Raw genomic sequence first — 15,411 nt, forward strand, 5'->3', positions numbered from 1 at the left:
GCAGGAGCTTGCCATTGTCTGCCTCTAAACGATCCTTGAGATTGCCCTCTGCCCCTCGGGTGCCTGTATCTACCTCTTTGGGGTCTGTCCGTGGCTGGAAAGGACCAATTTTTGGAAGGCCAATTTCTACTGAAACGTGGAGGTTGAACCTGTAGGAAATCTTTCACTGTTTGCATTGACTTAGCCTTTTCCTCCATTTTCTTTAATACCTCCTCAGCTTTAACACCAAATAATACATCTTTCTGCGGAGGGGCATCTAGTAATTTAGCTTTGACATGATCTGGTAAGGTTTGCTCTTTGAGCCAGGCATGTCTATGTATGACTGATCCTGTAACAGCAGCTCTACATGAGGCCTCTAAAGCATCAAAACCACATTGCAAGGTATGTTTACCCACTTGTTCTGCACTATGCATCAAATCCTGCAACTCCTTCAAGTCTGGTTGTTCAGGTTGTGACATTTTGCTTCTCATCTGTGATAACAGAAACTGTTGGTACCTTAACATATGGAACTGGCGGTTTAATGCCCTCATGGTTAAGGTGGCCGAGGTGTATACCTTTTCCCCCACCTTTCTAAAGCTCTGGAATCTCTCTCTGAAGGTAATGGATTTTTAGCAGTGGAGGCCTTAATTCCCTTGGGACCCCGTGATATAGTTTCTGGGTCAGCCGCATGGCTTTTGTATAGGAATTGGTGTGAGTCAGGAACCTGGTAATACCTGTCAGGCTTGACTGGGGCTGGAGGTAAAGAGTCTGGGTTAAGGCAGGCCTCCGAATAAACATCATCAAGAATGTCTAAGACAGGAGGTATAGCCAGAGGCCTGTGCTGAGGGAGCAAGAGAAAATCCCTAAGCCTTTTCTTGGAGTCTGAGTACTCTTGGCCTTCCCAGTGGAAGTGTTCCCTCAAGGTATGCAAGGTTTCCCCAAATGAGTAATCCTCCGGAGGGGAGACAGAGGGAATGGACTCCTCTGCATCAGAATCTTCAAAAGGGGAGTATGAATGTTCCTGGTCATCAGAATGCTCTGAAATAATGGAGGCCTGGTCCAAGGAGGGGGATTCTTCCTCCACTCTGGGCCTTTTGTCCAGGGGGGGGGGGGTTGAGAACCCCTGATAAGAGTAATCAAATCCTCAGCCATTTTGAGCATCTGCTTTTTAGGCATGGGGCCTTGAGAGGGGCCCTGTGGAGCTTGTCTCTTAGAATGCACAGCTGCTTTAGACTTAGTGAAAGCCTTGATGGAAAAAGAAGAGGAAGGCCTGAAGACACCTTGAGAGGTGGCAGACCTGTCTAAACTCTGTGTTTCACCAGCAAGAGTGGCTTCGGTATCGGCAGTCGGGGTGTGGGCCGAAGAGCCTGCGACCTCGGGTACAGTAGATACCGCCAATGAAGTGTCGTCGGTAGTCAGGGGCTGCGTAGGTGCCTCACTGAGAACCGGACCACCTGTAGTCGGCTTTGGTGTGGTGTCAGTAGAAGCCGCGGACCTCGTATGTCGGTCCTTATCTTTGTGTCTTTTACTCAAAACTGGAGTCGGAGTATCCGACGACATAATGTAATTAAATTTTTTGCCAAAATAGTGTTGGGCGAACTCCTCTTAATGGTTCGTCTGTTGAATGTAGCACAAAAACGACAGGCCGAGACGTCGTGGTCTGGGCCTACGCAAGGAATGCAGAGGGAATGAAAATCCTTATGCGGTATTTGTTTCTCACATGAAATGCAATTAACTTTGTCTGACATCGGTCTGAGGCAAGAAAAGTTTCCCCAACGGGGTACTTAGCTTTCAAGAAGACTTCGGTTGCAAAATATTCGTAATCTCAGGAGCTGGCTGACCGGCACTTGTGAACTGCTTCTGCTTCGGGCACTGCGCGGCAAGAAAGACTGGAGAAAATGGTGTCGGCTGGTTCTTTTATACCCCTGTCGCACTGACGTCAGGGAAGAAGCGACGACAACCGACGCTGAATCTAGACTTTGGAATTTGGCCGACCGAGGACCTGCCTGACGGCAGGAGAACCCATCTGTTATGACTGCAGCTGTATGCACGATGAACATCTAAAGAGATAGACTGCAGAGAATTATGGGCAAGGGGGAAGAGCTGGAAGGCTGGGGAAGTTTTAGGTGCTGAGCTGACGGAAAGCTTGCAGTTTCAGTTTTAACTAGTTAATAAGGAACCCTTCATCCCAGATCTGAAGCTTTGATAAAAGCTTATGAGTTGGATGATACAGAATGACTTTTTTTCTAGCTCGGCTGCATGTTGGTCAAAGGCCAAATTACAATCTAATCATGTTCCCAAATCTCTAACTACTGGGTCAATTCTTAGGGTTATTTTATTAATAGAGTAATTAGCTTGGGTGGATGACTTCCCAAAAGGCATGCATTGAGTTTTAATCTGTGTCTCTGGCACCAATCATTTGTTTGTATCAGACTCTATTGTAGGATGTTGGTATCATGCGGGAACCTACGACAGCTCCCAATTTACAGTCATCTGAAAACTTGGTGAGCCAGAGGCTTTTGACATCAGCCTTGACTTAAGAGAAGTAGATGCCATATAGGAGAGAGCCCAGCACAGAGACTTGCAGTATTCTGCTGGTGACTAGTCTCCTGCTGGAAACGATCTCAACAATCCTGATTTCCTGCATCCTATCTGTGAGCCAGCCTGCAATCCAATAAGTTATGTAGGGATTTATGCCTAGTTCTGAGAGTTTGTCAACAATACTTGAGTGAGGTATTGTATCGAATGCCTTGGCCAAGTTGAACTAGGCAGTGTGCACAGTTTTTCCCTTATCCATGGCCTTGGTGACCCTCTCATAGAAGTCTACCAGGTTGAGTAGGAAAGACCTTCCCTTGACAAAGTCAGACTGGGATGTGTCAAGTGTCTGCAGGTTGCCAGTATCCTTGATGATCATTTCCATGACAATTTATTTCCTTGCTTTACATATTAGACTTGTTAGAGTGATGGGTCTGTTGTTCCTGGGATTGGTTGCTGGTCCATCCTTGTGAAGAGGGATGAACACTGCAGCCCTCCATTCACTCAGTATGCAACTTGTTTTGAGGCTGTAGTTGAAGACTACCTCTAGGGGCCCTGTTGGGTCATGTTTGAGGCTATTAAGTTGACAACTGCGGATATTGTTGGGACCCATCGCAGTATTTTCTGCCTTAGAAAACACCACCAGGACATGCACCCTGTTGACAGCTGGGGGGATATGCTATGAGATTTCACAGGGGGCAGTGGGGAGAGTGGAGTTGAATTTACAGCTAAATTTATCAGCTAGAAGATTTACTATGTCACCCTAGTCAGTGAAGGTTGTGCCATTTACCACCAGTTCTGTACACTGCTGTGTGCTACCTTTAAGGTGCCTGACATAGCTGATAAAGGCCTTGTGATTTTTCTTAGCCTGACAAGCTATCCTGACCTCATAATTGACATTGTTGGACCTTATCTGACCTCTTAGCATCTTTTTTTTTTTCAAAAAAAATTTTTATTGGCAATTTTGTTTTAATACAATAAGAACCAAACAAGTTATAACAAGATAAATAAAATACACAGTATACTAATAAAAATCACAAAATTTCAACAAGCAACCCCACAAGCTGTCAGAAAAACATAATATAACAGTAATTAAATAGTACTAAATATTGGAATTAAAACTACGAACCACTGAATTAAATCAAGAAGAAATAAGGAGAAGTGTATTAACTTTGGAGCAAATTTTTAGATAAAGGGCATTCTTCTTAGGACTCTTACTAATAAATTTGTGAGCAGCCATGTATGTAAATACCAATGATTTAAAGTTATTCCAACAAAGCTTAGTACGATCCATCCAATTTCTAGAGATGTACAGTTTCATGAGAGAACATAAAAAGACCAAAACATGGGTATCAACTAAAGAAAGAGTACACATAGGTATGTGAAGGATGGCTAGTTCCCAACAAAGGGTTGATTTGTGGTATCCCATTTTTTGAAGACGGACCTTTAACGAAGTCCAAAGTTTATGAGTATGATAACAGGACCAAAAGATATGAAATAAGTCAGCATAGGGTGCTGAGCAGCAGGAGCAAGAAGGAGATTTATTGGAGTCAATTTTGCTAGTCTAGCTGGAGTAAAATATGTATTATTGTTAATCATCAATTGAGTGTATAAAAGAATCTTAGATGGGGAGAAATTATAAGTGTTTTTATAGACAAAAGCTTCTGATCATGTGAAAGAAGAGGGTGATAACTATTCCAATAGTTTGAAAAAAGACATGGACTATTATTTATCATATATGATATAAGTTTATATGAATTAGAAACCATTTTCTTGGGTAGAGTAAGATTATGCAAAACAGATTCTAATAAGGATATATTTTGTCCATTATCAAAAAGGTGTATAAATTTATACTTAATAATATCTCTCAATTGTCTGATTATCGATAAATATTTTTTATTTATCTTCAATATCCCACATAGGTTAGAAAATGATTCATTATTATGTTTAAGTAAATCCCAGACCACAAAGCTTTTAATTTCCGGGAATTTAGAAAGATTAACAGGAAGATTATTAATTGTAATATTAGGATTTAGATGTAAGGGTTGAAGTAAGGGAAGGGTTTTATCCAAATTTATAAGTTTCATTAGGTTTTGAAAAATAATAATCTTATGTTTTAAATTATTTGAGAGTTTGAGATTTTTAAAGGAATCTTTTACGAGAAAAGGGAGGGCCTCAGTTCAAATTCAGACTTATAACATGTTGAAACCATATTTTAGACCATAAGGGATAAGAATTATAATCCACTAACTTAAATTTGGAAATACATAATAACCTACTTGCCGAAATGATGAAGTAGTATAATTGAAAATTTGGCAGTCCCAGTCCTCCACCCGATTTGGGAATAGTTAGTTTATTATATGCAATTCTCACAGATTTTGGATACCAGATAAATCTAGATAAATCCCTACATATTTTAGTCAAAAAAGACTTTGGTATTACCTGATCTACAGAGTTGAATTGAAAAAGAATTTTAGGTAGAATATTCATTTTAATTATCGCAGCTTTAGACAAGAGAGATAATTTCAACTTCTGCCACCTAAGAATATCGAGAGTTATTTTGGACCATGATTTAAGGAGATTATTTTGAAATGTAGATGAAACATTATGATTAAAGGAAATCCCTAAATATTTAATATCGAAAGTAATTTTAAAGGAAGACAAGGGAAAATAACTTGGATTATACCCCTGAGGATTTATAGGAAAGATGTGAGATTTTTGAAAATTGACTTGATAATCTGAAGCTTTAGAAAAGATCTCAATGGAGGATTCAATCTTATGAAGATCAGTGTTAGGAAGTTGAAAGTAAATAATTAAATCATCAGCAAAAGCTGACAAAGGAACTATAGTATTCATTACTCTAGGAATCACATGAACTGTATTTGATTTTATATAAAGAAATAGGGTTCAATGAATATATTAAAAAGGAAAGGAGATAGCGGACAACCCTGTCTAGTACCATTAGTTATTCGTATTGGTTTTGATAAAATTTTGTTTATCCACAAGCAAGTCGAGGAGTTATTATATAAAACTTTAATCATATCTATGAAAGAAGGGGAATATTGAAATATGATAAGGAAAGAAAAAGAAACATCCAGTTAACCCTATCAAAAGCCTTCACGCATCTAATATCAAGGCATAAATTGGATTTTTGTCTTTTTTCAGAATATGCATTAATGAATCCAAAGTTAAGGTATTATCCCAAGTATGTTTACCTGACATAAAGCCTGATTGTTCCTTGGATATTATAGAAGGAAGAATTTTCCTAAGCCTATTTGCTAAAAGAGAGGCTAAAATTTTAATGTCAATATTAATCAAAGAAATGGGGCGATAATTGTGCGGATCTGATTTGTCCTTTTGATTTTTTAAAATTAAAATCGTTTTCGAAGTATTCCAATAAAGATCTGAGATACCATGTTTTATTACATAATTATATACTTTTAATAATATAGAAGAAATCAATAAGTTATAAGTTTTAAAGAATTCAGCTGTAAATCCATCAGGACCAGGTGATTTCCCTGCCTTAAGATTCGAGATAGCTTCTTGAATTTCTTGTAGGCTTATAGGAGCTGAAAGCAAGTCACCTTGACATTTACTTATGGAGGGAAATTTAATAGAATTAAGAAAATCATATATTTATGCGTAGTACTACTTGTATTTCCATTAGAATATATGTCAGAAAAAAGGTTAGAAAAAAGTTGTATTATTTCTTGGTCAGAGTTATAAATCTTATTATTAAGGTGTAGCCGAGATATCTTAGGAGGTTCTTGATTGTTTCTAATTAATTTTGCAAGAAATTTGGATGGAGTTTGTGCCCATTCAGAGTAGGTTGCAATCATCCTTTGTTCAAAAATAGTTAGGTTCTGTTTATGTAGTTGAAGTAATTGGAATTGTAAGTCATTGATTAAATTATCTCTATTGGGATCTACATTTATTTTTGTTGTTTTTCTAGTTCGAGAAGTTTATTTGTAAGCTCCATTTCTTTGTCTTTATATTTCCTTTTAAGAAAAGAGGCTTTATTAATTAAAATACCTCTCATATAAGCTTTACAGGCTGCCCATTGTATATCTAAGGGTATATCAGAACTATCCAGATTAAGAGTAAGATTAGATAGTATTTCATTAATTTCCTGAATAATGTCTTTATTACGAAGTAAATTATTATTGAGTGTTCAAATATTATATTTAGAGGGGGAATTTTTTTTTTGAATAGGGTTAATATTTATTGAAATCTTAGAGTGATCAGAGATGGATCTCGGATTCAAGAATAGAACAATATCAAAGTGTGTAAGAAATTCCGAGATTAAAAAGAAGTCCAATCTTGACCAAGATTTGGAGCATTTTGAATAATAAGTGTATAACTCCTCTTTCGTTATCTGGTCCTTCAAAGAAACAGGGTCAGTAAGACTAAGGTCAAACATCAAATCCTCCAAGGCAGAGGAGGATTGGGTATTGTACCAATAATAGGAGGATTTATTAGAACGATCTACAATAGGATCAATAACAGCATTCCAATCACCCCAGCTATAATATAATGGTCTTTAAAGGTTGCTAAAATATTATGAATTTCTGCAATAAAAATATATTGCTGAGAACACGGGCCATATAAATTAAAAATAGAATAGGTTTATTAATATTAGGAAATTGAGATGTGAAGAAACACCATCTACCATTAACATCAGACCTTGTATTAAGTATGGTACCCTGGAAAGATTTTTTAATAATTATCGCTACTCCTCTAGCACTAGAACTATTACCTGAAGAAATAATAAGTTTCACCCATTTCTTTTCTCTTACTCCTGCCCAATCCCTATCATACAAATGTGTTTCTTGAAGGAAACATATATTAGCATATGATTTAAAAATCAAGTGACAGATAAGCGCCCTTTTAGACTTATTTTGCAACCCTCTAATATTCCACGAATCTATATATAAAGTCATAATACAATAAGCTTAGTAGGCCTAGTATACACCTATTATAGAAGAAAGGAAAAGCCTAAAAAAATAAAGACGGTGACTTTGTAAAACCAAAAGCGCTCATTTTTATTCGTAAATACATAGCTGACTTTTATTTTCAATCTTCTCCTATATTTTCCATACTTTCCTTTATCTATAATCACAAAATGACAGTGGCAAGAGTAGAAAAGGGACAAAGAAAAAAACAAAATATGACAGCAGAGAGAATCCTTCCATACCTCCCCAGTGCCTACCCACCCCACAAAACTAATGGAAGGAAATAATATGTAATACATCTGTGAAGCTTTTGAAATGCTAGCAAAATAAATCTTGTTATAACAAAAGAAAGAATAAAAATTAAGTAACAAACAAATACTCCAACAATATGTACATATATACATCACACATTGTTTCCAAGACACAGCCATGTTAGAACCCATAAACCAACACCCACGAGATCATATTCAGAACAATGAAATTAGCCATAAATAAAAGAAAAGGTGAAGTTAGCTTAACTAACTATAACCTATAAATATGCGATTTTTCAGAAAAAAAATTAAAACTAAAAAAAAATATTATTTATAAAATGTAAACATTTTTATGGTACATACCTGGAATAACTTTAAGATTATATTTTAAATTTTAAGATTATATTTTAGTGCGTATTCAACAACACTAGTAAAAATTTAAGATAAAGAATCGACATATAAGCAGTCTGGACATAATACATGCACATACTGAACAAAGTTGCAAATACCCCAAGAAAAAAACTGTGAGAAGCATTTATATCTTAACTGAGTCATGTAAACCAGACCCCACCGCATGTATTAAGGCAGACATTAACAAGTAGTACATTAGATATATATTAAATTATACCACCATTTCTTAAATAACTACAGAATAAAGTCCAGAACAATGAACTGTCATTGTAGGAAACCTCATGAAGTGAGAACCTCATGAAGCGAAGCATATCAGCATCTCAGCGACAGAATCATAAGCAGAAGTTCCACCTTTTACAGATTCCAAGATGGTGGTCGGCTAGTTAGCACCCTAACCACGAGCTCCTACCGTTAATTTTTATTTTATGTAGCCTTAACTGTTTCTTAATGGTAGTAATTATTACTCGCTGATATAAGAGGCTAATATAATATACCTGAAGTCGTTTGGTGGTCTGTTCTCTGGTAAAAATTGTATTTTTTACCTTTAACCAGTTTCTGGGATAAGGAGTACGAATATTCGAGAGGCCTGTGTGAAAATTTGGTGCCTGACAGGATTCGCGCTTCTAGCAGTTGGCGCTCCTTACTTCTGTTCTGTACATCGGTATCCAGGTATGACAGAAAGTGCGGAGAATATGGATGCCCAGAGTACCAAGGCAAAAATCTCCTCAATTCTTTCCCCTGAGAAAGATAACACTTGTAAAAGGTTGAGAACTTCAAAAACAGTTGTGGAGAGTAGTAGTTCTTTAAATAATAAAACAAATGCGAAGACAAAAACTGAACCGAATCTTCACATCGACGATCTGAAAACAGCGCTTCAACCAATTCAGGATGCTATCCAGGTTATATCTGACCAAATGTCTGGTCTTACTAAATCTATTAACCAGTTAGTACAAAGAATGGACACGCTAGAGCAAAAAACAAAATAATGACTTTAAAATTAGTCAACTGTCTGATGCAACAAAAAATAATTCTGTGCTTATTGAGGAATTACAAACTAAACTAACAGATCTTGAGGCGAGAAGCCGACGTAATAATATTATTATTAGGGGGCTACCTGAAACATATGATAACCAAAACCTTATTTTAATTTGTGGTCAGATTTTCAGTGCACTTTTGGGTCCGAGTTTTACAGCTGATAAAATAATAATTGAGAGGGCACATAGAGCCATTAGACGTAGACAGGATTCACAAATCCCTCGCATCATCTATACCAAACTATTGAACTTTCAGGATGTTCAAAATATTCTACAGTCAGCAAGAAAGCAAAAAATATTGGTATGGAACAGTCATAAAATTACTTTTACTCAAGACTTGCCACACCAAATAAAATTGAATAGGCAGAGGTTAGCTCCCTTTTGTGCTGATTTAATTAAAAGAAATATAAGGTTTCAGATGAGATACCCGAGTGTCCTTTTATTTACATATAAAGAGACTAAATATTCAGCGAGTACACCGTCTGAAGCTAAAGATGCTTTTATTAAAGCCTTCAATTCTTATCCAGTGTTATAAAAATGTATTTGGTTAACTTTTAGTTTGCCTTACAATTGCGCTGTGGAGAAATGCTGTTCGTTTACAAGTGCTGATATATGCAAGTGTTTTATGCGGTAATCATTTGTTCAGCATGAGTGGTTGTTCAAGGACTATTTATCTAGGCTGTCAAGATTTATCTTCTGGCGAATATACAAACAAAGTAAGTAAGCCTTGCTGTTGGTTTAACACTGGTTTTGGTGTGGCATGATTTCTTTGTTAACTTGAACTATAAAGTAAGAAAACTCGAATAGGCGTTGGATGACTGTATGATTTTTCAGGTGCCAGTAAACAACATGGTGTTCCGGAATTGGTGACTGTAAATGGTGTCATGATTAGTTCTGGAGATTATTTTCCTGATACATTTCCTCCGTGTGGAGTTGCGTGAGAATTCTGGCTCTCATTTAACTGTAAAAGGCGGAACTACTGCTTATGATTCTCTCGCTGAGATGCTGATATGCTTTGCTTCATGCGGTTCTCACTGCATGTAGTTTTCTACAGTGACAGTTCATTGTTCTGGACTTCATTCTCTAGTTATTTAAGAAATGGTGGATACATTTTCTACGTGTGGAGTTGCGTGACCTCTTAGCATCTTGTTTAGTTGAATCAGAGAGTGCTTGTGTCTGTGAGAGTTGCTATTTTTGATTTTGGCCAAGATACTATAGTTGCTTATAAGTATGGTGAAGCTGGAAAAATATCAAATAGTTGGTAGTACAAATGTAATTAGAAATCAATGAATGATTATTTATTCATTCATTTATTTATTTGACATTTGTTTACTAGGAAAGTCCGTCTGGGATAATATCCTATTTTCAGCAGAGGCCTGGGGAGAAAACCTTAACTTTATTTTACTGTAACCATATTATGTCACTGTTATTATAAAGCCTAATACAGAAGAATAACATATTAACAAAGTAAAAATTCAGCTTCAGTTCATGCAGTGTGAATGTATATATATATATATATATATGTAATGAAAATGTTGGGATAGCTATAATAAGCTGAAAATAACACTGTTAATAAAGTATTCACAAGTTGCAGTTCATAGAAATGATATTAAATGCACTTAAGTACAGTCTTTGAGATATGGAACAGACTAGATAATATAGCCTAGGCAAAAATATATTTTCCCTTTACCTAAGAAATAGATTTTACTAATTCTGTCTCTGAACATATTCAATGTATACCGGTGGTGGAAGGAGGGAGGGAGTAGTTCAGCCTGGGGTAGTGCAGCAGCAGAGCCAGGTTTTATTTAGGTCATCTTTAGTAGTTGTTTGAAGTTGGAGAGGTTAGAGGTAGATGTAATTAGCAGAGGGACAGAATATTTCAGTAACAGAGTAGGAACACAGACTGTAGCCAGAGGATTTGTGGGGCTTATATATGCTGAGCTTATGGTTTTCATTATATCAAAGTAGTGTATTACGTGACGGGAAAGGAGAATAGGAGTAAAAACATGGCAGTCATCAGCTTTGCGAATAATGTTTTGTGTGGAAATAAGCTGTACATTATCTACGTGGTGAGGCAGTTCAAGCCAGTTCAAAGCCTTAAGGGCAATACAGTGGTAGCTGCAGTACTGTCTGTTGGTGGCAAATTTTGCAGCCTTATTACAGCATGCCTCCAGCTTATTTTTAACCATCGATTGAAGGTTGGTTAGGATGGGTTCACTGTACAGAGAGACAGGAGGAGGTACGTAGTGCCAAGCGTGGTTTTGGTAGTGTTAATATGGATGTTTTTTATGCCTGTAGAGCACTCCTAACTTTTGGTGAGTCTTTTTAATTTTAATTTGAACATGCACATCAAATGTAAGGTTCTCTATAATCACTCCAAGAAGTAATGTATGGGTGACTACTTCAACATCAGTTTTGTTTAGTGAAAAATGTTGAAATTTGCTATATCAGGTCTGTGTTGTTTAGGGAAAAACAGAAGTAACTGCTTTTTTAGGGTGGACTAGTAGCTGGGCATTTTAGAGCCTTTTCTCAACTAAGGAGAAAGCTTCTTTTCAGATATTGATCTATTGATAAGGATAGAGGTTTAAGTAAAATTTTTTTATCATTGATGCGGAGACATGTCCTACGTGGAAGTTGCTAGCAATGGATGTAGAGGGTAAATTAGATTCAGGTGGGAATGGGGGGGGGGGGCAGTAAAGGACGTGATTAGTGTGTATGGTGTATGAAGAATGTTAATTTGGTCTAACCTGTTTGTTGAATTATGAAGATTAGGTGTTACTGAGGGAGTGGTAGAAGCACTCAATGGAGGTGAAAAGTTTTTAGTTAGTGTGGTAATGCTTTCTTTGAAGTAGGTATTGAATAATAAGGTTGCAATTTCTAATAGAGTGCTATTATGTGAAAGGTTGGGTTCCTTGTTTGTGCCTGGATGTAACAGTTTATTTACTGATGTACAGAACTTCTTATTGTCATTTTTATGTTGAAGTTGTAGATGGCTATAATATTGTGTTTTTTTATCTAGGCTAACTTGTTTTTTACTGAGATTCCATATCTCTATAAAGTTGCAGGTGACAAGGAGTTTTAAGTTTAAGTCATTCTTTCACAGCTTTACCTCTGCTACACATTGCAGGTTTTGTCTATATAGTGAACCATGGTGCATGGTTAATTTTCACTCATTTTTGCAGAGTGCAGTTAGGCTGTTTAAAGTATTTAAGAATAAGGTAAAAGTAAAAAAGTAAAATAAAAGTATTGACTGCCCTGTCTAGTGGAATTGTTTTTAGGACATACCAGTTAAAGGCTTTCAATGTACTGAGGAAGGAGTCTATATTGAATTTAGAAAGGTTTCAAATTGTTTTAAGTTGGTGAGTGCTAAATTGGTGGGTGGTATTTCCATGGGTATAAGCTGGAAGGTGGTTGCTAAGTGAGTCTGGATAGGTTCCAGAGGTTATAAATTTACTACGGTCAGACATCAGTACCCAATCTAGAACTGCACCTTTAATGTTGGTATTATTAAATCTACTGTGTGTTTTGATAAGTTGTATGTAACCATAATGTGTTTTACTAGCTAGGTATTCCTCTCAACTGTACAGATTTTCACAGAATCTTCAGATTTTTGCCTCATATGTTTGGAGTAGTCCGCATAAAATTTGTGGTTTTCCTGAAAAATCATTGAAAACTGAAGTCACTAAATAACACTAAATAATGACAGACATTTGAGTTTCAGATTTTATATCCTTCAGAAAATACATAATTAAGCAAAATATATTATTCTAGTAACTTTCTAAGTTTATAGGAGCAGTATTTAAGTTATGTCTCTAATTTTAGGCCTTTGTCCCCCCCATTCTTTCTGCTTTGTCCAGATTTCTTGCACTGAGAGGTTGAGAGGTATGTAGCTAGGGAAAGTCTGATGTAAGGTTTTGCCAGTCAATGCTTACATCTCCTAGTATAATTTTTTCATAAGGTATGTAATTGGTGGTCCAGGGCAGGATTTCTACTAAATGTGTTATATTATTTCCATGGGGGATATAGACTGTAACAAAACATAGCTGTTGTTATTGTTAAGCTTTTTGGAATTTTGGGATGTTATGTGAATAAGGAGAGAGAGAGTGCATGAACTTAGACAAATTAAGGCTACTCCCTAATGCTTTCTTGTGGGGCCTGTCAGATCTCATAATACTATAGCCTGGAGGGAGTAGTTCAGAATCTTTAATGTTAGGCTAAAGAGAGGCTTCCGTGCCGGGAAGAATATCACTTTATGCTGTGATATCCAGACATGTAGATGTGTAACATTGTTATAAATGCTACAGAGGTTGACAGTGACAATAATCAATTTTTTTTCTAAAACAAGTGGGAGAATGATGGGGTGAGGTATTTGATATTATACTTTTATTAGTATGAATAGGTGATTGTTTAATGATAGGATAGAACAGCTGGGAACAGGTATAGTTTGAGGTGGTAGATGAAGAAGGGTTAGTTAATTCACAATTTTGTAGGGGTGGTTCTTTGCTAATTAGATTAATTGGTGAGTTTGCCGGGCCTGGGTTGGGATGGACATCAGCATACTGTGGGATTTTTGAGAGGTAATGCATTGATTTAGAGAAGATCTGTATGAGTTTTATTTTTTGAACAGAGTGGTGGTAGTGAAGTATTTTGTGCTTAAAGTAAAGACAAGAATAGAGATTAAAAAGGCGGGGAGATATAGTAGTACAGCTTTCCCTGATTTCATAGAGGGCTGAGTAAACTGCAGTAGGAAAGGTATACAGAGGTGAAAGTATTCAGTGATAATTTGTTAGATATGATGCTAGTAGCAACAGAAAGAGACATGATGCTTGGGAAAACATTTGAAATTCCAGTGGTTATAGACAAGAGGAAAACATGGGGGGAAGAGGGTGCAGCAAAAGGCCCTTGGGCACTGACCCCAAAATTAGACAATAGAGGCATCCACCATTTGACTGTGAAGTTATGTTTCTCTACAATGACTGAACTTTCTGACTGATCCCATATCACAAGTGTCAGGTTATCTAAACCTAGGCCAGCTCATCCAAAATATTGAAAGTATATAGTGTGAAGTAGAGGGAGGCAGAGGTGGAGTTAATGAAGAGAAGTAAGCAGAGAAGATTTGTCTTGTTAGTTAATTCTTATTATGCAACAATGAGAAAGGAAATGGATGAGCATCAATGATATTTGAAGTCAGAGGTATAAGGAGCAGAACATAACTAAAGGCAAAAATAATAACAGGTGCATCTAATTGTATGAAGAGCAGATGAGGCAGATATAATGTTTGTGGTTGGAGTGGTGAGAGCCTGTGAGTGGTTATTTGTGAGCTGGTTATGTTGCTGCAGGTTCGAGGAGTTAGGGGTCTTATGATAGGTTGGAATTTGGATAAAGAGGGGTAATTAGGGGTCTTGTGATAGGATGGCATTTTTATAAGGAGGGGTAGTTAGGGGTCTTGGGATAGCAGACTTTAAAATTTAGACTTTCTCTCTATGAAACAAAATAAATTAAAAACAACTCACAATAATGGATCATATTCTGTGATGTGGCAGGGAGAAGTTTTGGAATCCAGAGATCTGAGGGCACTCTCAGTTCTGTATCACAGTATCTGCAGTAAATTATTTTGTGATCTAGGTAGTAAGACAGCTGATCATGTCAATAACTTGTACCACTGCAGTGACAGCCCATAAGCTTATAAGGTGCTCCTCCCTGATCGTTTTTTTTTGTGTTGAATGCACCATTTACTGTGAGGCTGCTGCATTTGTTATTAGTCTCCAAAGTCTTTTCCTTCTTTTCCATTTGCATGTTTGCAAATATACTGTTACTGCTTACTTGCTAGTGTTAAGTTCATGTTTGTTAGTGACTGAAACCTTTGTTTACAGCTGGTTGCACTTTTGGATTTCATAGTTCTATAATCAATGCTGTTCTTCCCGGAAGGTGCAGATTTTCTGCCCTCACCCTGCATTGCTGACTACCTCTGCTTCTGCTGCCTCTTTAAATACCTATGCTACTCTGTCTTCAATTGGAAGAAAGGGGAAAGCCCACAGAATCTGTAAAATAATTTCTTCCTCCCATAACCAAATACAGCAGGTAATACCTCACCAAGCACTGCTCTTTCTATCAAATTTTTAAAATATATTTTATGTAAGAGGTCTAAGTAACAGAACTTTTCCTAATGAAGCATCAAACAGCTATTTCCTGACACTATTAAGCAGTGACTAAATGAATCCTAAGAACGCATGCCTGCACAGTACTGAA

General features: G+C 36.8%; 1 protein-coding gene across 1 annotated transcript in view; it reads right to left on the reverse strand.

The window, feature by feature from the left end:
- The window catches only part of KLHL14 (kelch like family member 14), a 601,560-nt gene that overhangs the window by 298,486 nt on the left and 287,663 nt on the right, over nucleotides 1-15,411 (reverse strand). The gene's annotated exons all lie outside the window — the stretch shown is intronic.

The sequence above is a fragment of the Protopterus annectens genome, chromosome 17.part0, assembly GCF_019279795.1.
Source record: "Protopterus annectens isolate FY-2018-M chromosome 17.part0, PAN1.0, whole genome shotgun sequence".
Taxonomy (NCBI): domain Eukaryota; kingdom Metazoa; phylum Chordata; order Ceratodontiformes; family Protopteridae; genus Protopterus; species Protopterus annectens.